We start from the raw sequence: 21873 nt of genomic DNA, 5'->3' as shown, positions 1-21873 counted from the left end.
TTAAGAGCTGCATATTTTCTAGTGAATGGATGTATCAGAGTTTATGTAACCACTCTAAATATTTTAGACAGGTACATGGATTATTTTCTGTTTTTAATTACCATAAGCTGTGCAGTCTTAAGGCTGTTCATATACATGGCTAAATTATCCTTAAGAGAGTTTGTCCCATTTTATTTTCCTGAGATTCTTCCAGTGAATGTGAGTGCTTACTTTTTTGAATTTCCATAAAGTTTTGTTTGCATGCCTTTTATGGAATGTAGCTGGGTTTTTTTGTATCATAATACCTGGGTACTTAGTGTATCTTTGCCATGCACGGTGTATCTCTACGGTACACTCTAAAATTCCCGAGGTGGTGATCTGTCATGTTTCCCTGTTCTCCGCTGCAGCACGGAGCACAGTCCTGGCCCGTGTGAAATGTGTAGTGAGTAAACGCAGGTGCGGTGAATTGAATTAGTTTCACACTGTTAATGACAGTGATGATGATAAGTGAAACTCATTCAACTGGCTGAGCATCCTGAGATCATAGTCGTCTTTGTAGACCACTGTCCTCTTTGTGGAACATCATCAAATACCAATACCTCTAATTTAACCATTTGACTGAGGGGTAATTTTCCCGGAGAAACCGTGACTATATAGGCACGCACTACTATACAGTCACAAGGACCACGTGTAACTGAGCTGTGGAACTAAGCGGGATTGACTACTTCAGGTTCCCCCATTAATAATTGGTTGCCACCTTTCATTTATTTTTCTTCTCTTGGCCCTTGGTGGCAGACAATTAGCAGACCACATGAAGGCTTGAGAAACACTGATGAGCTTTGTCATGTGGGAAACTACCTTGATGCAGTGTAGTCTCCAAATATACCACCAGGTAAGCTATCACATGGGTTTCAGATCCCAAATTAAGATGCTTGAATCACATGGTGTATTGAATCAATTAAAAACACACAGTGAGAAATAAGGGGAAGAGATGGAGTAGGTCCATGTATTTGGAATTGGGTAAAGGTGAGATAGAAAGACCACACTGCATGAGTCCTGGTCTGCTGGTCAGTCTCAGTCCCACTCTTTCCCTCCTCTCCCCCACCTCCTCCCATAGTCTTCCTCCCTCTCCCCCTCCCCTTCTTATTTTCTCATCAGCCTTCCCTGCCCATGGTGTCGTAATGAGGAACCGAGTTGAAGTTTGGAGCAAGGAGTCACAATTGGAGAGACACAGGGACAAGTATGTCTGGCCACAATTGTAAACTCACTAATTGGTCTATGAGCAGCTTTGAGTTTTATTTGGCAGAATATCTGTGGGGCCAGAATGAATATAAACCATGGGTGGCCAATTTAAGACCTTATAAATATTGGGTGACTCGTATACTTCATGTCTATTTAATGTTGTGACAATTTTAATGTTTACTCGGCATTTCTATCCCTTTGTATGTTCAGCACATGTCCCTACTACTTACTTTACTTATGCTTAATGTCTCCCGGGTTCCTTACCTATACTTCACACATCTTATAAGTTTCACCTATCCCATGTGGTTTCTCGTTTTCTGTAGCAGAATTGAATATTCTCAAATAAGACAACAATTGCATGTTACTAGCTGGAAACTTAAAATTGGTAAGATTGTGTTGATTAACTTTGTCTTCATCATTAAACCACTGAATGCTCAACCACCTCTACGCAGTGTTCCGCGGGAGCCTAAACCAGTCATTAGGAGGGCCTTATTAATAAAACAGAGCAAAGTGAGGTATTTGACAGTATTGTCAAGTCATTCTGAGCTTCACCCTTATGGTACAGTTACTGGTTGTAGAAGATAGAGCTGGGTCTTCACTTATCTTAGGACCTTCTGTGGGAATTGTTTTCATTCTTTATTTTTATGTTTATTTTTTTACAGTTTTAGTTATTTCTGGGTCACCTGGGTGGCTCAGTTGGTTGAGCGTCCCCACGTGGGGCTCATACTCATGACCCTGAGATCAAGAATCGCATGCTCTACCGGCTGAGCCAGCCAGGTGCCCCTTGTTTTCATGTTTTAAAAGCCAGGGTTCTTGGGAGCGCCTGGGTGGTTCAGTCAGTTAAGCATCTGACTCAATTTCAGCTCATGTCATGATCTCAGGGTCGTTAGATTGAACCCCAAGTCTAGCTCTGTGCTCAGTGGGGAGGGGAGTCTGCTTGGGATTCTCTCTCTCCCTCTGCCTCTCTCTCTCTCTCTCACTCTTTCTAAAATAAGTAAATCTTAAAAAAAAACAAAAAACAACAACCCAGATTTCTTATATGAATCTGTCCTCTTCGTATTCAAGTCCCTTAACATGGATCTGCAGAAAAAAAGTTATTTTGGCAGATTTATCAGCCCCATAGTGCCCAAGACAGTGCTTTACGACAAATAGGAATTTTTCTCCTGTGGTTAAATTCTGAAATTTTGCTATTCAGCTAATGTTTATCATTGCTGGGGGGGAGGGGTCTGCCTCAGGATATCAGTCTGAAGGACACAGTCTCTGGTCTCAGGCACAGGACAGCCAGGGTCTTAAAATTTCATAGAATATTGAACTCACCAAATCATTTATTACCCCTTCCTTAGCCATTGGTCTCAGTTTCTTCTCCTGATCTAGATTTTAACCCAAGAGGGTTCAGAGAGGAAAGTAAAGAGATACAGTTTAGCCCTGTCTAGCTAGCTTCCTTGTAAAAAGTGGTAATATGCAGAGAAGCTCAAAACATTAGCAAAGGACACAGAAGGAATATTCTCCCCACTGGAAGGTCAGCTCTCAAAATGCCTTTTATTCATTTAACAACACGAGGGACGCAGAAATGAAGAAGTCAGTGCATTCAGTGAAATAAGTACTTTGGCCTGATGGGGTTAGTGGAAGTAAGAAGGATAGGGATTTGGCCAACAGTGTTTTTATATAAAACAGACTTGTGCTAATAACGGCACTTTCAGTGAGCCTCCCATGACAGTTACCCAAACTCTTCTCCCTCATGGTTGGGCTGTAATAAGCAACAGTTGAAGAAACTTGATTGTGTACAGAAAACCCAATATCATTCTTTATGCTTCTTGTATACATTCTGTTATCAAGGATATTCGTTCATTAATGCTTTGGGGGAATTCAGAATAATTTTGCATGGCTTAGTTCAGACTGGAATATTCCTATTTATGTTTTTTTGACATGCTAAGATAAGTGTGCGTAATCAAGACAAATTCACTTACTTATGAGAAGATTTCATATCAAACGCAATCAAAATGAAGACTAGGTTATTATGGATGAGAAAATCTCCTTTCCAAGTAGAAGAATGCTCGTGTATGGTGACAGCAGGAGAGATTCAAGGGGCTTTAGCTTTCTATAACACTTTCCCGACAAAGATTCCTATACTGTAACTTCAGCTGTACTTTTGAGAGGCTTTTCCATTTAGAGTGGATTTAACAATCATAGATATAATATAGGGTAGCAATTTCTAAGACATTATTGGATAGCAAAGCTTAAATGAATCCTGTTCCCTAGGCAACCACATGGAAGGGTATAACAGCCTCAGCTCCTAAAATGAAGTATAAAGTTGCTACTATTTTTGGTCTTGGCTTCTTCTGGAAGTGGTTTTTATCCCTTGAAATTATTTTTTTATGTAATGAAGTTTGAGCCCTTTCCAATTCTTCTCTCTCGAACATTTAGTCTTCTTTGTGACAGTCTCTCCATCCTTTGATCTCAACATGCGTAGCTATAAAAGGAATGGCCGCGCTGAAAATAAGATCAAATTTGGGGTAGAAACTAATATCATGAGAAGTGAGGGTAGAGCAGAGACGTTTCTAGCCGCTCAGTAGGCTTCCATAATTTCAGGAAGAAAAGTTCTCTGGAGTTTCCTGACCCACTCAATCTTTTGTGAATTTTTTAAATAGCTAAATATGTTATAAGACACTCAGATTCTTTAGGGGCAAAACGTTTTAAATAGAAAAAAGCAATGGGATGGGTGCATTTCTGATTTTTTCAGTAAGCTCTGTGTGTAAGAGCCCCGTGCCATCTATTTGGGTGTTTTATCTTCTGTGTGGTTCCCCCCAGGACTGACGTGGTTTCTCACCTGGCACTCTCCTCTCAACTTTTCCCCTCCACGTTCCTCTTGCCTAACTTCTGTATGTCTTTTAACGATTCTTTTCACTAGGCCAAAAGTATATATACTGAGCAATTATGATCTTTTGAGCCCTGACCATCTAAGCAAGGTGCCCTGGGAAGTCCCTGCAGACGTGCCAGGTGTGGGCAACCTTTCAGAGATGGGGGGTCTGGTGGCTGACACCATCTCTTCCACCTGGGAGCTGGTGGTATCTAGGGGCCCAGAAACTGCAAGGAACTTCTGGAAGGCCCTCTAGTAAAAATACCTCTTTAGTATATTCTACTGGTTAGATTCAAGTTAATTAGCTACTCTTTTAAAAAGATATGTCGCCCTGGAAGATTGAGCATTCTTAGCTGAACATCAGTGACTTATGTTATCTAATCTAATTTGTTTCTCAAATCAGAGTCTCCTGGTATTTAGCTGAGAGAGTGGAAGTTGGCTGAGGTGGAAAAGGGGGAACTATCTGTGTGTGGCTCGCTGTACATTCTATAATAAGCTTTGCCCAGCCAGTGGGCACGCAAGAGCAAAGGCAGTGGGTGTGAAGTCACAGGAGGTGAAGGAGGAAGGCAGAAGGCAGGCAGGAAGGAGATACTTTGCCTTCTTTGCCATTTTGGCTGAGGCTGTGGAGGCGCCCACCTGCAGAGTTTTAGGGCTCGCTTTGCTGGCAAAGGTCAGCCGTAGGTCGTTAATGCTTGCTGTGGACCAACACTCCCAGCTATTTCCCATTCCATGCTAGAGAAGAAGAGGAGAGAGTGTTGCTGTTTATTTTGCTGGGTGCTAGTGAACGCTCTTTAGGTACCCGGTGAACCCTTCTTCTGGAGCTCAGCCAGGAACAGGGGAGCCATGACGAGGTCCTTGCCCTCAAAGACATCATGATCTGTAGGGAGAACCACTACTTGTACAACAGTGACGTAGGAACATACTAAGTACTGCTACAAGAGAAGCAGAGAGGAGCTCTTTCTTCTCGGGGTGGGGAGCGGTCAGGGAGGCGGCTCAGCAGAGGTGATATTTCAGCTACCTGGCTTTTGCAAGTTGAAATGGCGTTTGTCAAAAATTAAAGGTGGCAGGGAATAGTCAAGGCAAGGGCGTAGATGTGGTAAAGATCATGGTAAATTCCCCTAAAGAGTGCAGCATGGCTGGCACAAAAGGTGATTTGTGGAGAGGCAAAGAAAGGGGAGGCGGGGTCCAGGCTGTGAGGGACCTGGTGAGCCCGACAGAGGAGTTTGGATTTCATTCTGAAGCTGCAGGGAGCCTGCAGAAAGGCCTGAAGCAAGGGACTTAAATAATTAGCTTTGAAATTAGGTAGATAATACTGGAAATATTGTGAAGGGTGGACAGTTCAAGGCTGAGATCTCTTGAGAGTAGAGTTCATTGGAAATATCGGGTGAGCAAGCATTCAAGGATTGATAAGAGCCCGTGTGGGGAAGGCGACATTAGTCAGCCTTGGCGTTTTAGAGATAGCTATCACTGCTGTCAATCCCGGCCAAAATTTCAAGTGTGGGCAGGAATAAGAGACTTTTACTTTGCATTTTATGTCTTTCTTTCCCAGTTGCATTTTTACAACCAACTTTTTAATAAAACAAATTTGTTTTGGGGAAAAAAAGTCAAATCCCACTGCAATAAAATTAACGCTACAGAACAAAACATTTTAAGACTCTATTTAATAATTCATTTTACAAAGAAATATTCATTTCTAAAACATTAAAAAATTCCTCTAGGGCTTGCTATAAACAAATATGAACTGGGTTTTTGCCTATGAAGAAAACAGAAATATGTCACATTCCCCACAAACAATGAAAGCAGCTTTTGCGCTGTCAGCGATTTATGATTTCCCTCCAGGGATCTAGTTGATCCAGATTGTTTCTATCTCAAAATAAATATTTGATATGTAGCTACGAACTGTGTCCTTATAACTGCTTTTGAATGTGGGTGTGGAAATTACCCAATAGATAACGGAGAATTGACTTTTAAGAAAATAACTTCCCCATAAACTGTTTTTTTAAAGTTCTGATGTGGGTCTGGTTGACAATTTCCAGCATATCGATCAAGAAACTCACAACTGAGAGTCTAGTTTACCACACTCAGTTTTTTGGAAACAGCAAATTGAAAATGTGTGCTTTTAACTAAAGATATTAGGAAGCTATTTTCAGTATGAATTCATTAGTTAGACATCCAGTTACTAAGGAACTTAAACCAAATTTGGCAACTCACTTCAGAGGAACCAAGATGGTGCTGCTTTTGCTTTTTTCATGAGAAACAAGATAATTAGAACACGTTTGTCTCCATTTGGACATTTATGGAAAACACTGGTATGAGGGTCATTAGTAACTGAAAGATCTTAAACTTGCTAGTAGAATGTCTTATAAGAGATTTGGCTTTCCAGGAAGTTCAAGTGTTATTACATTATTCAGAGAAGAAGCCGGCAGGGCTGAGAGGGAACGACTCTCATTCTATTTGACATACTTCAGAGCTATCCTTGGTACCTGAAAAATGTCTGCCTGAAGCCACCCATTCCCAGAAATATAGAGCATCCGTTTCAGGGAGGGTGTTCATGGTGACAGGTTAACAACAGACCGCCTGTCCAGCTCTGCGAGCAGTGGATGCATGTGAGGAAAACAGCATCCTACCCTTGGTTTCTATTGAAAAAAATGCCATCTGGAAAACTCTTCCAGCTCCAGGAAAATTGCACTGCCTCATGGCTGAAGTTCCCAGGCATCAGTGATTCTTTTAACGAAAGAAGATGATTAAGAGGATCGAGAATCCTGGGAACCTCAATTTCAAAATGATCGAAACAGCCACCATCAAAATCAAGCAAGAGGATGAATTCCTGGTTGACAACCCGTAAAGCTTTCACAGCTACCTTCTTTCTCTTTGTTCTGGGCCAACACACAGACTTAAAAAAAGTCCATTATATGTATTGATCTCTTTGATTCAGTTGGAAGTGTATCGATTTGGATGATTTTCAGAGATAATCAGCTGCCAGATCTCCCACATGTCAATTAGTATCAAACAAAGCAGTAAATGTGTCTTTTCACTTTAACTGTTGGGCGGCCCTTCTACTGTTCTTGTTGTGGGACTGACAAATACAAAAGATCTTAGGGCAGTGGGAGAGGAGAAATCTCAACCAGAAGTCCTCCGTAAGCCTTGTCCCCCCCTCCTCTTTCACATCCCCTTCTCTCACCTCTTCCTTGTCAATCAGATGAGGCTGTGACATACTTTGATCTTGTCCGCGTTTCAGTGACTTCTCCACTCCTCTATATGTGCTGTATCCCGTCCTTTCTTTTGAATATGCAATCTTTCCTGCTTGTGCAATTCAGATATCTGGCAGGTATAAATCATAGATGTTGTGAAACATGGAAAAAACACAGACTTCTCACTAAATTCATATTAGCATGAAAAGGCAATAAGTCATATCTTCCGGGAAGACCAGTTCTCATTTTGTCATGTAGTTCTGTGTAGGGTAAATTGAGTGGGCACACCTCCACTACTATGGGATCAAAGAGTCCCAGGACCGCAGAAGCTTGGGCTGTTTGCAGACGTCTCTAGAATACTCAAGATGTTGATCTTTGCCTGAAAAATAAGGGAGCTGTGCATGAGCATTAAGAGTAGATGGCCTTTGGAGGGCCTGGGTGGCTCAGTCAGTTAATCAACCAATTCTTGATCTCAGCTCAGGTCTTGATCTCAGGACTGTGGTTTCAAGGCCTACGTTGGGCTCTGCGTTGGGTGTGAAGCCTACTTAAAAAAAAAAAAAGAGTAGATGGCCTTTTAAAGTAAAAAAACCAACAAAAAACCCCCCCACTAGCAACAGATTTCAGAATTATATATACTGTTTGGTCTCAATTATCTGCTACGGTAGATAAAATAATACAAGAACTATAACCAGAATGTTTTTTCTTTAAAGATTTTATTTATTTATTTACAGAGATAGAGACAGCCAGCCAGAGAGGGAACACAAGCAGGGGGAGTGGGAGAGGAAGAAGCAGGCTCATAGCAGAGGAGCCTGATGTGGGGCTCGATCCCATAACGCCAGGATCACGCCCTGAGCCGAAGGCAGACGCTTAACCGCTGTGACACCCAGGCGCCCCTATAACCAGAATGTTAACAGTCATTTCCTCTTGGGAAAGGGAGTTTGGATAATATTTTTTCTTCTCCATATCTTTTTGCACTTGCCCAATTTTTTTTTCATTAATAATGATTTTTATTATATTATGTTAGTCACCATACAGTACATCCCCGGTTTTCGATGTAAGGCTCGATGATTCATTAGTTGCGTATAACACCCAGTGCACCATGCAATATGTGCCCTCCTTACTACCCATCACCGGTCTATCCCATTCCCCCACCCCCCTCCCCTCTGTAGCCCTCAGTTTGTTTCTCATAGTCCATAGTCTCTCATGTTTCATTCCCCCTTCTGATTACCCCCCCTTTCTTTATCCCTTTCTTCCCCTACTGATCATTCTAGTTCTTATGTTCCATAGATGAGAGAAATCATATGATAGTTGTCTTTCTCTGCTTGACTTATTTCACTAAGCATTATCTCCTCCAGTGCCGTCCATGTTGTAGCAAATGTTGAGAACTCATTCTTTCTGATTGCTGAGTAATATTCCATTGTATATATGGACCACAACTTCTTAATCCAGTCATCTGTTGCAGGGCATCTCGGCTCCTTCCACGATTTAGCTATTGTGGACATTGCTGCTATGAACATTGGGGTGCATATGGCCCTTCTCTTCACTACGTCTGTATCTTTGGGGTAAACACCCAGTAGTGCAATGGCTGGATCATAGGGTAGCTCAATTTTTAACTTTTTAAGGGACCTCCACACGGTTTTCCAGAGTGGCTGTACCAACTTGCATTCCCACCAACAATGTAGGAGGGATCCCCTTTCTCCACATCCTCTCCAACAATTGTTGTTTCTTGCCTTGTCTATTTTTGCCATTCTAACTTGCACTTGCCCAATTTTTAATAATTCGTGTCTTATTTTTATAAATAGAAACAAACAAATAGCATCCCAAATTGTTGTTCTGTACTTGGGAAGGGAGAAGCCTAGGGTGGGGGTGGGACGTGTATGTTTGTTGTTTGTAGGTTAGGTCTCAAACAGTATTTTCATTTTGACAATTTAACATGTTTGGTGTTGGTGTCAGCCTGGCCTCTTCCAATTGGATGTGAATCTGAAATGAGGAACCGAAGGGTATATGTCATCCGTTTTTGGTGTAGAGGGGATGAATTCGTGGGAGGAAACCCATCTTTAGCAGGTGTGGGGGCTTGTGGCGCTTATCCCAGCCTCTGCAGATGCAAATGGTGCTTTTCTTCTAATTGTGTATGCATATTAATTTGTATGGAACTTTACCACGAAGTGGCAAAAAAAAAAAAAATGTCCCAGCCCCAAATTATGCCTTTTGGTCACACAGAATCTATGAAATGAATATAAATGACAATGTTATTATTCTAGAAAAAGAAGTAGATGGAACAAAGGGGGGAGGGCACGAGTTCCCGTGGTTCAAATGTGCGTGCCTTGTCTGAAGCAGGCCTAACTGCTGCCTTTCTCCCCCAAGAACAGCAGCTGGTGGGCCGGGCACAAGTTAGGAACTCAAGAAAGACTTGCAAACTAATATATACCCCACATTTTCTTTTCTCCTGTCTTTTTTGCAAAAGGAGCCATAAATCCAAAAACCATTGACAATGTCGTCTTTTGTGCTTGGATCCCTTCACACCTGTGAGGGTCTAAGAACCCGGTGTTAGGAACAGCCTGTTTTGGCGTCAGACCCAGTTAGAATCCTGATTCTACCACTGACTAGCTGTGTGACCTGGGTTGGTTGGTTAACTTCTCTGAATCTCAGGCTTCTATGGAAACTGCTTGGATTTGGTTTTGGCCTCACCTCTTACAAGCTGTGTGACCTACCTAGGCCTCAGTTTCCCCATCTGTAATGTGAGGATAATAAAACACTTCATTTGTTGGTTGGGAGATTAATTGTGGTGTTGCATGGAAAGTGCTTAGCATGCTGCTTGGCTCGGCACGTAGCAAGTGCTTAATTAAGCTGGCTGTATCTATTACAGTGGCTACAAGATAAAAGATACTGCGTTCTGAGGGATGGCCCGTCTAAAACAAATACTAGGGCTTTGTATCTGGTAAGAGCCAATGAACGGGTATTTCTATAAGTCATTGTCTTAACATTTTCCCTAAGATGAGGTTTTTATTTCTTTTTATTTATTTATTTTTAAGATTTTATTTATTTGAAAAGAAAGAGAGCACGAGTGGGGGAGGGGCAAAGGGCAGAGGGAAAGGGACAAGCAGACTCTTCTGCTAAGCAGAGAGCCCAGCGCGGGACTTGATTCCAGGACCCCAAGATCATGACCTGAGCTGAAGGCAGATGCTTAACTGACTGAGCCACCCAGGAGGTCCTAAAATGAGGTATTTAGATATAATCTGTGCCTGAATATCTAGCACACTTCTTTGAGTATTTTATGGGTGATATCTGTATGGAGTTGGTACTGATCTTTTTGTATATGAAGTTTTTTTTCTCCTCTCACCGTAATTGCTGTATAAATTTAACAGGAGGTTCAAAATTGCTACACTGATATTTTTTCTTGCAGGTTTTTTTTTTTTAAACTCTTTTAATTTTTTTTTCTTATTTTCTGGCTTTCAGCGATGCATCTGTTTATATTTTCTTTCATTTAATCTCGTCTCTTGGGTCGGGACTTGTGTATATGCTTTGGTTATAAGCAGAAGTGATTTTACCTAATTCTGTATTTCTGATTTTGTATTATTTTTCATAAAGAGGGCCCTTAAATTAAATAAGCTTCAAGCTCCACAAAACCTCGATCTGTTCCAGTTAGAAGTTACATTTGTTTTGCAAGTGAAAGACTTGACGTATTCAGCTTAAAATCGTCTAAAGTGAATGTTATTATGGGAGCATTATGGTACTGAAGAGATCTGTATTTTCTTGTTCGCCTTGAGTCCTGACTGAATTTTGCTTTGCTTCTTCAAGAAAAAGTATCTGTGCTTTCAAAAAAATATATACAGACATGTAGAATTCATTGGATGGTCAAAATAAGAAGTCAGTATCTGGCTTCTTAAGTATATACTAGAATTTCAAATGTATAGAACAGATCAAGACGAAAACTCACTTCATTTACATAATGCCTCCAACTTAGATTTTTCAGGCTAGAGGGCTGGCCAAGTGTGATTTCGCAGCTCCATTTTGTTAGCGCATTATAAATTGGGGGGCTCAGAGAGGAAGGGAGAGTGCGGTGTTGTGGTCATGAGAATTTTGGCAGGAGAGCAATACCACGGTTCTGGAGCGAAGAGGAGGAGGCAAGAAGGAAATACGTGGGGAATCTAGGGAAAGAGTAGCGATCCCAGAATTAGAAAGCTGCTTACCACTTCAGGAAAAATAGTGAACTTCCCCTCGGCAGGGACTGCTGCCTGGATTCACTGTCACTGACTCCTTCTTTACGGAAGGCTTCAGCTCTGAATGACTTTTAAAATAGACACCACTCTTTATAAGTAAGAATGCTAGAATATATGGAATGTCTTTAAAATTGAAGTGAAAGGTGAAAAAAATTTTACAGGTGAAAAAAAATTATAGTGGCTTAAACTACGGAAAATTTTTCTTCCTCTCACGTAAGAGAGGTCTTGGGGTAGACAGTTCAAATCTTGTAGAGAGACTCCATAGTCATCAGAGACCTAGGATCCATGCAGCTCCCCTCTCTTCCATCCCGAGGGTGTAATTCTCCTCAGGGTCCAAAATTGCTGCTGCAGCTTCAGCCATCACAACCTTCCTCCAGGCAAAGGGATGGAGGAAGCACTAAGTACAGCCCTCCTTCTCCTCCTCCTCCTCCTCCTTCTTCTTCTTTTTTTTTTTTTTTTGAAGAAACCTTCCAGAAATCCTACATGACATTTTATTTATATCTTATTGGTCAGATTTTAGTCCCATGGTCACACGGTCATAACAGAGAGACTGGGAAGTATAGTCTTTTATCTGGGCAGCAGTGTGATCAGCTAGAAATCAGGGTTTTCTTATTGAAGGGAGAAGGAAGAATGGATATGTGGGCAAGTGATACCTCTGGTGTGCTACATTTGCTTTTAAACTAAATGACAGTATATATATGTTGCTATTTTTCTCTATTAAGACCAAGCATTTTATAGGATCTGAATTTGTATTAATGTGCTTAGTGGGGAGCTGGTATTGATCATAAGTAAATTTAGAAAATGCCAGATTGTGCTTTTTCTGGGCACTCCTAGTGCTAAGAGATTCTTGGCAGAGAGGGATATTGGGAGAAGGAAGGGATCACACTTCTTTCTCAAATATTGTAGCAGTCCTTGAGCACAACTCTTCATCAGTCCTTAAGTCTCAGGGAGGATGAAACTTAGAGTTGGTAGTTGCCCCAAAGCAGTGCTAGTGTGTGATGCATGCTAATTTGTGTGTGTGTGTGTGTGTGTGTGTGTGTGTGAGAGAGAGAGAGAGAGAGAGAGAGAGAGAGAGATTCAGAGCAGAGGAGTGGTGCTTAAGATATGGAATATCTTCCACTAATTAATTCATTTATGATCTTGGGCAGATCATTTAGCCTTTTCGGGCTTAGTTTTCCCTGCCTATAAAATGAGGAAGTTGAACCAGATGTTCACGATCCTACCGGCTCCAATCTGCCATAACCTGAAAATTGGGAGGTCGATTTAACCATCTTCCCGACAACCCATCTATCTGTCCACCTGTCCATCCATCTACCCATCCACCTACCAACTACTTTCGATAGTGCCTGGCAGTGTGGCTAGGAGCTGAGGATTAAAAAAAAGTTATTAGCCTTCCTGGAGCTTATAGTCCATTCTAGGGCACAGAGAATATAATGCTGTTGCCTCTTGTGAGATGTAAATGCAGGTGAAGAAGCTGTTTTCAATTTCACCTGCCAACGTGTTAAGTAGAGATGGCTCTTGGCTATCACGTGTGGAATATATATTTCCTGTATATTTCCTGTACCAAATTTTAATTCTTCCTGAGTCATTTCCCAAAACATAGCTGCTGTGGCACAGAGAAGGCCCATTTTGATATTAGCTCTCACAAGATGACCTTCATTTGGGGGGTGGTTGTGGACCTCCCTGAGAATCGGTAAAAATAAGAACAGCCAGCAATAATGGAGCCAGTACTCTGTTGGGCACTGCACACGGGGCCATATGCGCGTTTCTCCTTTAACCTCCAGACAGGTAGGAGTCCTGTTTTTCTCTGAGTCACTGAGAGGCTAAACAGCCTGCCCCAGACTCATGTGTTGAAGCAGTCATCTTCGGAGCCAAAGTCCCAGAGACCACAGTGTTCCCAGAAGAGAGCACATGAGCGCAGACACACAATTTGCATATGGTTCCGGGAGTATGAGCCTCACCACCACCTTGGTGATGTGTTTAGGGAACTCTGACCGGACTGTATCCTAATTAAGAAAACATCTGATGGTGGAAAACCACTATATGCCTTCCCAGATCAAGGATTACCAGTGTGTGGATACTTTCTGCATCTGTTCACAAGAAGGGGGAGAACCCAACCTGTATGGAGGTTGAGAGTCCTGTGCATACATGTCGTAAAAAATTCACGTAGTCAGGGTGCCCGGTTGGCTCAGTCAGTTAAGCATCCGTCTTCAGCTCAGAGTCCTGGGATCAAGCCTCGTGTCAGGCTCCCTGCTCAGTGGGGAGTCTGCTTCTCCCTCTCCCTGTGCCTGCTGCTCCCCCCACCTTGTGCTCTCGCTCTCTGTCACTCTCTCTCACATAAATAAAATCTTTAAAAAAAACAACCCTCACATAGTGTCATCAGCCAAGTCCAGTGGTTCTCAAAGTGTGGTCCTTGGATCAGCAGCATCACCAGCAGCAGGGCTCCTGGTAGAAATGCAGATACTCAGCTCCGATCTGAATCTGCTGAATCGGAAGCTGTGTGTTCACACATCCTCCCGCTGAGGCTGATGCCTGTGGCACTCTGAGCGGCACCGTCCAACAGAACTTTGTGCAACTATGCAAATGTCCTGTGGCTGTAACATCCAGGGTGGGGGCTGCTAGCACAGGTGGCTTTGAGCATTTGCAATGTGGTGGGAGAACTGAAATTTTAATTGGATTGGCTTTTATTTAATTAATTAAAATTTAAATGGCCACACGTGGTGAGTGGCTATGATGTAGGAGGGCACCATGTAGCCCCCTAGCATTCTGAAACATTCCCGTGCCTTTACATCTGAACAATTCACTGCATTAGACACAACACAACACAAAAAAGCGGAACGACACCTATAGACTTGTGTATTGATAGTATCTGTTTCCTTATGCCAGTGTTGATGTCACTGAACTAGAAAATGTTTGGGATGGGGGCCTTGCGGTTTAATGCCAGTGAAATCTTCCATAAGAGAAAAACAATTTGTACCTATTTCTAAGTCCTGTCAGAACTTATGGTAAGCAGTGCCTTCTTGGATAATTGTCTCTGCCTTTAGATGTTGAGGGTAAGAATTTTTGAATATTCTCAACTCTAACTCTGTATCAAGCAAGAATTTTTGTATATTCTCAACTCCATATTCTCAACTTGAAGCAACTCAAGTTCCTTAAAGAAAATGAAATTCAGCTTATGCTTGCAGGACAGTCGTGATGTTCCATACATTGGTAGAGGGGAGACGCGGTCACCAGCAGAAAGTTTTGGTGTTCTACACGAAGGGAAGACCCATGAATAAAGGAACAAGGGCAGGAAATGTCATGGCATTCTGAGGAACAGCAAAGACTAACCTTTGGCTAAAGTGTAGGGTTCATAAAGTGTTGGAAATGAAGACCCTGACAGCACTTGTGCAGAGGGGGGTGATGGGAGCCGCAGCTGCCCTCATTCCTAACTTCCAACCTTTCACTCTGTCTCCTCTTTCTCCATCAGTGGGGCTTAGGCAGGATGATCACAGGGCTGGAGGTAGAGGGACAGAAAAGAGGGACTGGGTGTAAGATGTTATAGGGGCAGAACGGACAGGACTTGTATCGTATGGGACACCATACCTACCACATGCCAGGAACTTCGCAGAAACTTAATACCCAACGAGCAGTTGGGTCCTGCCCTGAAGGAATGAGAGCCCAGGTGAGGAATCAGACGTATCAGCCAACGAGTGCAAATCGTGCTATACACTTCCCTCAGAGTCAGTACAGGATGCAGAGATGGGGGTCAGCCTAACCCCCCAGCTCTTCCCTCATCTCTCCTTTCTGCCTCTACACCTGCTGAGCCTTTTATGATTTTCACCCCCAGCACTGTTTCTCCTCACTCGTATTTCAGTGTATTTTAATAAATAACCCAAGGAGTTTATTTTCTGTTTCTCTAAGTGCGTACCCTTTGTATTTGGGCCATGTTTGATGTAGCCTGAGTCGCATGGCTGGCCCTCCCACGCTCTGAGATTGACGCAGCCCCACGTCGAAGAGTAAAATGTCTGGCTGAGAAACATCTTATTTGGGTGTTTGCTTGGTTATTGATTTGTTTATACATCTATTCATTTAGGAGTATTTACACATTTTTAAAAAATGTCCCATCTCTTTCTGGAAATACTTGAGAATGCTTTTGTAAATATGATTGGGCCAGAAAAATAAATTAACGAGGCATGGTGGCTTTAAGGCACAGGGTTCTGACCTAAGGTCAGAGACAGATGTGTTGTTTTCAGCTGCCCGAGGAAGTGGGTAGAAATAAGTGAGTTAAAGCCTCTGCCTGGCATTATCCTTGTTCCACCCCTGCTCTCCTCCCTGACTGCCTGTGCCAGGTCCCTTGCGGTCGCCTCAGTCCTGAGGAATTTGAACTGCTTGGCTCTTTGCTGTCGCAAGTCACCAGTGATGTAGGAAAGATGTTAGGGTTCAAAGCTGACAGCCAAGAAAGAATTCTTGAGACATCTTCGGTGCAAAAAGGTGGTTTTAATAAAGCACGGGGACAGGACCTGTGGGCAGAAAAAGCTGCACTGGGGTTGTGAGGAATGGCCCATTATATACTTTCATGTTGGGAGAGGGTTAGGGATAGTGTAAGTCTCTAAGGAATTTTGGAAGCAAGGTTTCCAGGACCTGAAGGGGGCTAACTATTATTAGGAAAAGGTCACATATTACCATCTAATAAAACCTTAGTCATGAGACCCTTCAGATGTGTATCAGCGGGCCATACGCTTGAGGGATGATTGCCAACATGTCTCTTGGGGGTAGAGATAAAGGAAGTTTCCAGAGGAATTTTTATATGTTAAAGAGACTTACAGGGTCCTGGGGGGTTGGGCTAAGATCACCTTTTGCCCCGAACTAAGTATTAATATCGAGGCAGCTGAGTTCCTAGAGGAATGTTATTCTGCCTGTTTCAAGGACTTGTCAATGGGCTATAAGTAGTAAGGAGATGTAACAGTTTTTCTTCTGCCTTTTTCCCACGTCAACCAATAGCCCTGCTGACTTCTTGACTTCTCAGCAGCTCACCATGCCCTGTCCATGACCTAGGTTTCTGGAGCTAGGACCGGGTTATAGCACTGCATCCAGCCGGAAAATTCTCGCCCAGCTGTCTCAGGTTGGATTCTTTGGAATAGGCTGGAGATCTGGAAAAAAAAAAAAAAAAAAAAAAAAAAAGTCTTTGTTTGTAAATGTTTCCCTTATTTCCTTGAAAATTCCTTTGCTGAGTATTGCTCCCTGCAGAGGTCATTTCTGTGATCTGATTACTACATAAAATTATTTTCTTTAATTATTAGTTCAGAATCGGTCTTACATTGGCTTTGGGTGACCCTTCATATTTCTTGTAATATTCAGGGCAAGCCTTATCTCTCTTTCCCTGGTGGTAACGGAAATCTTATAATGGTACATTTCCGCCGGCCAACAGTGATAATTAAGCCTGATTTAGTGTGTTTAAAGTCTAAGGATCTTGAAGAGAATTTTAATCCTCTTGTTCATTTAAGATAAATTAATTTCTTTCATTTTTCTCTTTTTTTTTTACAAAACTAAGATTCTTTAACGTGTTCAGCTTTTAATTTTGTAGGTGCAGATATATCTTGCTTTAAGTAGAATTGATATATAAAAGCCTGGATTCACTTTGCTTTAATCATTAAGTAACAACTTTTCATAATTAGGCTAAAAAGCAGGAAGAAGTTGTGTGGATACAATTATTTAAAAATTATGATTGAATATTGACCCAAACTACAGTGAATATGGGGGAATGAATGTAGCTTGATCTGTTGAGGTGGTAGGTAATGATAATAATGTAATTTTAAAAGATATTCATAAATATCTAGATGAGGGGTTAAAAATCATTTTTATAACATGAGCCCATTACAAAACTCAATTTGCACACTCCTTTTCAGGAATCTATTTTTTACGAAGTATGAGATGTACCTGTAAGTGCCATAAAGTGTATGACTCTGGCCCAAAAGCAGACGCTGATACTGAAGCAGCAGCGGTATTACGGACTGAATAGGAAGTTCCTTGTTCTGCATTAGTTGATTGATAAGCTGGCTGACTGATAATGATATTTTATTGGTATTACTTTGAGTTTTGGCTCTTAGCCAGGGATTTGGCTGACTATAATGGTTAATTAGCTTTATAACTGATGGTAAGAGCCAGTTTTAAGCTTTAATACACATTTTCTGGGTATAAAAAAGAATCTATATCGTTTGAAAGATTTAATAGAGAATAATAGATAAGGCATTTTTATTAGGATGTTTTAAATAAAAAGGTATATAGAAATAATTTAACATTGTTCTTAATTAAAACTGGTTTGTCCTGTTCTTTCTTTCTTTAAATGGCATGCAGGTTTTTTGTCTAATCTAGTGAATCACTCAGACACAGAGACACAGGTATGTTTAGGAACACTCCAGAGTGTCACACGGCTTCGGGATAAGAAAACGAGCAGTCGTCGAGTGGGCTGATGACAGTGGGGGAGCCTTTGGCAGGTGCGTGTGTGCAGGGCGGCCAGGCTTAGCACCACTCGGTTTGTCCTCAGTTTCCCAAGAGCAGGTTCAGGAAGGGTCTACAGGTTAGAAGAAATTTTAAAAGTTGTGAACAGTGCCTGTCCTTTGCACATGTTACTTCGCTCCTGGGAGCATAGTTATTCTAAGACAATAAGAGAACATACTTAGATATTTAGCTCCAGGCTTGTTGATCACATCCGTGGGCCATGTCCAATTGGAAAGAAGGGGATCGGATTGGTTAAGAAAATTAAACCAGTATAAAAGTCCTTTAAAAATATGTTATAGATGGAGGCAAACTATTTCTCTTGGCGGGAAGGCTCTTCTTCAAGTAAGAATTTGCGAGGGAGTCCAAATATATAAAAGAGAGAAAAGGGGAGTTGGTCCTGTTGAGTCGAGGTAGCAGGTCCAGAGGCTCCCCCACATCTCCGACACTCTTGCAGGGGCCCCTGCCCCCTCAGTCACAGGCTTGTGAAATCCCCTAGGGACACAGAGAACACTTTGACGGAAGTTTATTGGTCTGGAAAGATATTCATGGTTTGTTACATTGTTACATTAAAAAGCGTATTTGAAAACACATTATGATTCTAATGTTATAAACAACATGTGGGTTTGAATTATGCCTGTTATGCTGTGATATGTGTGTTGCGTGTGTGTGTGTTTATGGCAAAGAATGATGTTTAGCAAGAAATACACCAGGTATTCAAGAGTTAACTCTTTTAAACTCTGGATTAAGGGTATTTTAACTCCTTTTCTTTTTTCTTATCTGTAATTTTAATTTTTAAATAATGACCATGTATTGATTTTTTAATAACAGAATATTTTTGGTTAAATATATATGAATTTCTAGGAATCACAGCTTTGGAATATATAGTATTTGAAGCTGTATAAGTAACCTCTGACTTTTGCATGAATAGTACTTGGTCTCTGTTCTAGTTGCTACTGCTATATAATGAGTCATCCCCAAAACTCAAGTTCCTTAAAACAGTGATTGATAGTTGCATTATTGTCACAGTTTCTGGGGGTCGGTGTTTGGGAAGGGGCCTGCTGGGTAGTTCTGGCTCAGGGTCTCTCCTGGGGTTACAGTCAGACGATGGCTGGAGCAGCCAGGGTTGGCCAGGCATCCCCTTCTTCATACTGATGTGGGGCCTCTTCATGTGGGCTCTCTGCAAGGGCTAGTTTGGACTTTCTCATAGCACCGTGGCCTCAGGACAGTCAGACACCTTGCATGGGGGCTAAAGTTTTCAAGTGTGAGTGTACCACTGAACAAAGTAGAAGCTTTTATGGGCCAGGCTTCAATATCCTCTAGAACCACTTCTACCTACTCTTAGCCAATGGTAACAAGCCCATCAAGATTCAAGGGAGCATCACAGGACAGGAGATGTAATTTGTGAGGCCCAGTGCAAAATGATAATTCAGGGTCCCTTGCTCAAAACTTATGAAGAATTTCAAGTCCGTGACAGCAGAGCATTAAGCCAAGTATGGAGCCCTTCAATGTGGGGGACCTCATGTGGCTGTGTAAGTTGCATCCCATGAAATCATCCCTGGGGAGGGAACATCAGTTCCATCTCTTGATTAGAGGAGGGTCAAGGCCATGTCGTAGAAAAGCAGGAGATGGGAATTAGTGGTGAGACCATCTTTTGGAAAAGAAAATCTGCCACAGTCTCTATGACTCACATTTTTACTCCCCAGAACTGGAGTTAGCCATTAACCACAAAGGAGGAACTACGGGCTCTCCAGCAATCAGGCTGCCATAACAGCAACAGGGATGTATTTTAAAACCCTTTGTGGGGAAATACTGGTTGCCTCTAAATAGACTCTAACAAAAACACCTGTTTTATTACCTGCCCCTCCACCCCCGGCCCAATTCATAGGTTGGAGCACTTACCCTCGGTGTGACTGTATTTGGTGGTAGGGCCCTTAAGGAGGTAATTAAAGTTAAATGAAGTCATGAGAGTAGGGCCCTAATCCAGTAAGACTGGCGTCCTTATAAGAAGACGGAGAGATGCCAGGAGAGCGTGAGCACGGAGGAAATTCCGTAGGAGGGTACAGTGCAGAAGCAGCTGGGGCAAGCCAAGGAGAAGCCTCAGGAGAAACCACAACTGCCCATACTTTGATCTTGGGCTTTCCAGCCTCCAGACTGAGAGAAGATATAAATGTCTGTTGTTTAAGCCCCCCAGTCTGCAGCATTCTGTTGTAGCAGCCCTGGTATACTAATACAGTATCTAAGACTTAGACACATTTATTTTACTTGTCCTTTTCAGTATTTTCTTTATTAGTCATCCTAATCTGTTGGCTATCCCAGGTTCTTTGTCAACTTCCAAGGAAAGCCAGATCTTTTTTTTTTTAATATTAATTTGGTATTTTTAAACATTTTTATTTATTTATTTTTTTTGATGTACTGTTCGATGATTCATTAGTTGCGTATAACACCCAGTGCACCATGCAATACGTGCCCTCCTTACTACCCATCACCAGCCTATCCCATTCCCCCACTCCCCTCCCCTCTGAAGCCCTCAGTTTGTTTCTCAGAGTCCATAGTCTCTCATGCTTCATTCCCCCTTCTGATTACCCCCCCTTTCTTTATTCCTTCCTTCTCCTACCGATCTTCCTAGTTCTTATGTTCCACAGATGAGAGAAACCATATGATAATCGTCTTTCTCTGCTTGACGTATTTCACTTAGCATTATCTCCTCCAGTGCCGTCCATGTTGCAGATCTAATAGCAAATGCCATGTTTTAATGAATGTCCCTTCTTTAATACTATTCGGATGAATAAAGGCTTTATTATTTATTTTTCCTGGAGTGTTGCTTGTGTTCAGCAAAGGTTCATGTCTCACCTAATACTATGGCTCATTCATGGATTTGTATATAAATTTGAATATTGCTTTTGATCACTGGGGTCAATTATTTGCAACCATGAACAGTTTGTCTCCTCCTTTCTGTGTGCGGGGCTCTTCCCCTCAAGGGCTGGAATCTGTTTCACCTCACCTTGAATCTGGGCTGGCCTTGTGATTTGCTTTGCCCAATAGAATGCGGTGGAAGCGATGCTGGGCAGTCCCAGACCCAGTCCTGTACAGGTGCTGCCGTGTGCGCTGCGGTCTGCCTATCCTGCTGCGGGGTCCCCTGGAAGGGGAAAGGGCTCAGGTGGGGAGCTGCAGGCATGAGGGTGTTGAGTGCCTGCTGAGTTCCCGGAGGAAGAGGGAAGCGGCTAGGGAATTGGGAGGGGGGTGCCAAAGACAAAGTTCACCTGCTGGGCCTGCTTGTGTGGCCGGGAAGGAACCAGGGAACGAAGCATAGGAGTTTTACGATGGTGGTTTTAATTGGCCTTGGAGCCTGTTGACCTGCCCTGGATGTTGTGAAGTTGGAGCTGTCAGGGCTGGCTGATGTAGGGACTGGCAGGACAGCAGCCACAGTTGCCTCCGAGAGTCGCTGGCCCTTGGGTCTCTGGTATGGGACACTTAGCCCGGGCACTGACGGGGAATTGGCTCCGGAACGCACACCGCCTTGCTACAGCCTGCAGTGATAGCTGTCACAAACACTGCTGTCGTTTGAATTGTGCGCCCCCAGATTCCCATGTTGAAGCCCTAACCCCTAGGACCTCAGAATGTGACCTTCATTGGAAACAGGGTCCCTGCAGATGTAATTAGCTTCAGTGAGGTCATACTGATGCAGGCCGGGCCCCTCACCCAATATGACCGGTGTCCTTCTACAGAGGGGAAATTTGGGTGCAGGCCACGGGTAGATGAAGAAATAACACGATGTGACGATGAAGAACTAGGTCAGAGCAATGCCGAAGCCGAACAATGACGGAGACTTCCAGCAAACCGGCAGGAGCTGGGAGAGAGGCACAGAACTGCTTCTCCCATGTAGCCCTTGGGGGACCCGACGCCG

At 42.6% G+C, this 21873-nt stretch overlaps 1 protein-coding gene across 11 annotated transcripts in view; it reads left to right on the top strand.

The window, feature by feature from the left end:
- The window catches only part of METTL24 (methyltransferase like 24), a 122727-nt gene that overhangs the window by 69489 nt on the left and 31365 nt on the right, over positions 1-21873 (top strand). Inside the window, exon 6 of one of the 11 annotated variants that reach the window (XR_015726072.1) lies at positions 17826-17965. The exons of 9 other annotated variants lie outside the window; for them this stretch is intronic. The gene's annotated coding sequence lies outside the window, so the exon portion shown is untranslated. One more of the 11 variants, XM_087865390.1, reaches the window with a different exon arrangement.

This window comes from Ursus americanus, chromosome 11 (genome assembly GCF_024610735.1).
Source record: "Ursus americanus isolate L20-20 chromosome 11, mUrsAme1.1.p, whole genome shotgun sequence".
NCBI lineage: Eukaryota > Metazoa > Chordata > Mammalia > Carnivora > Ursidae > Ursus > Ursus americanus.
Note: the sequence above shows the minus strand (reverse complement) of the source record. Positions and strands in the feature narration are given on the sequence as shown.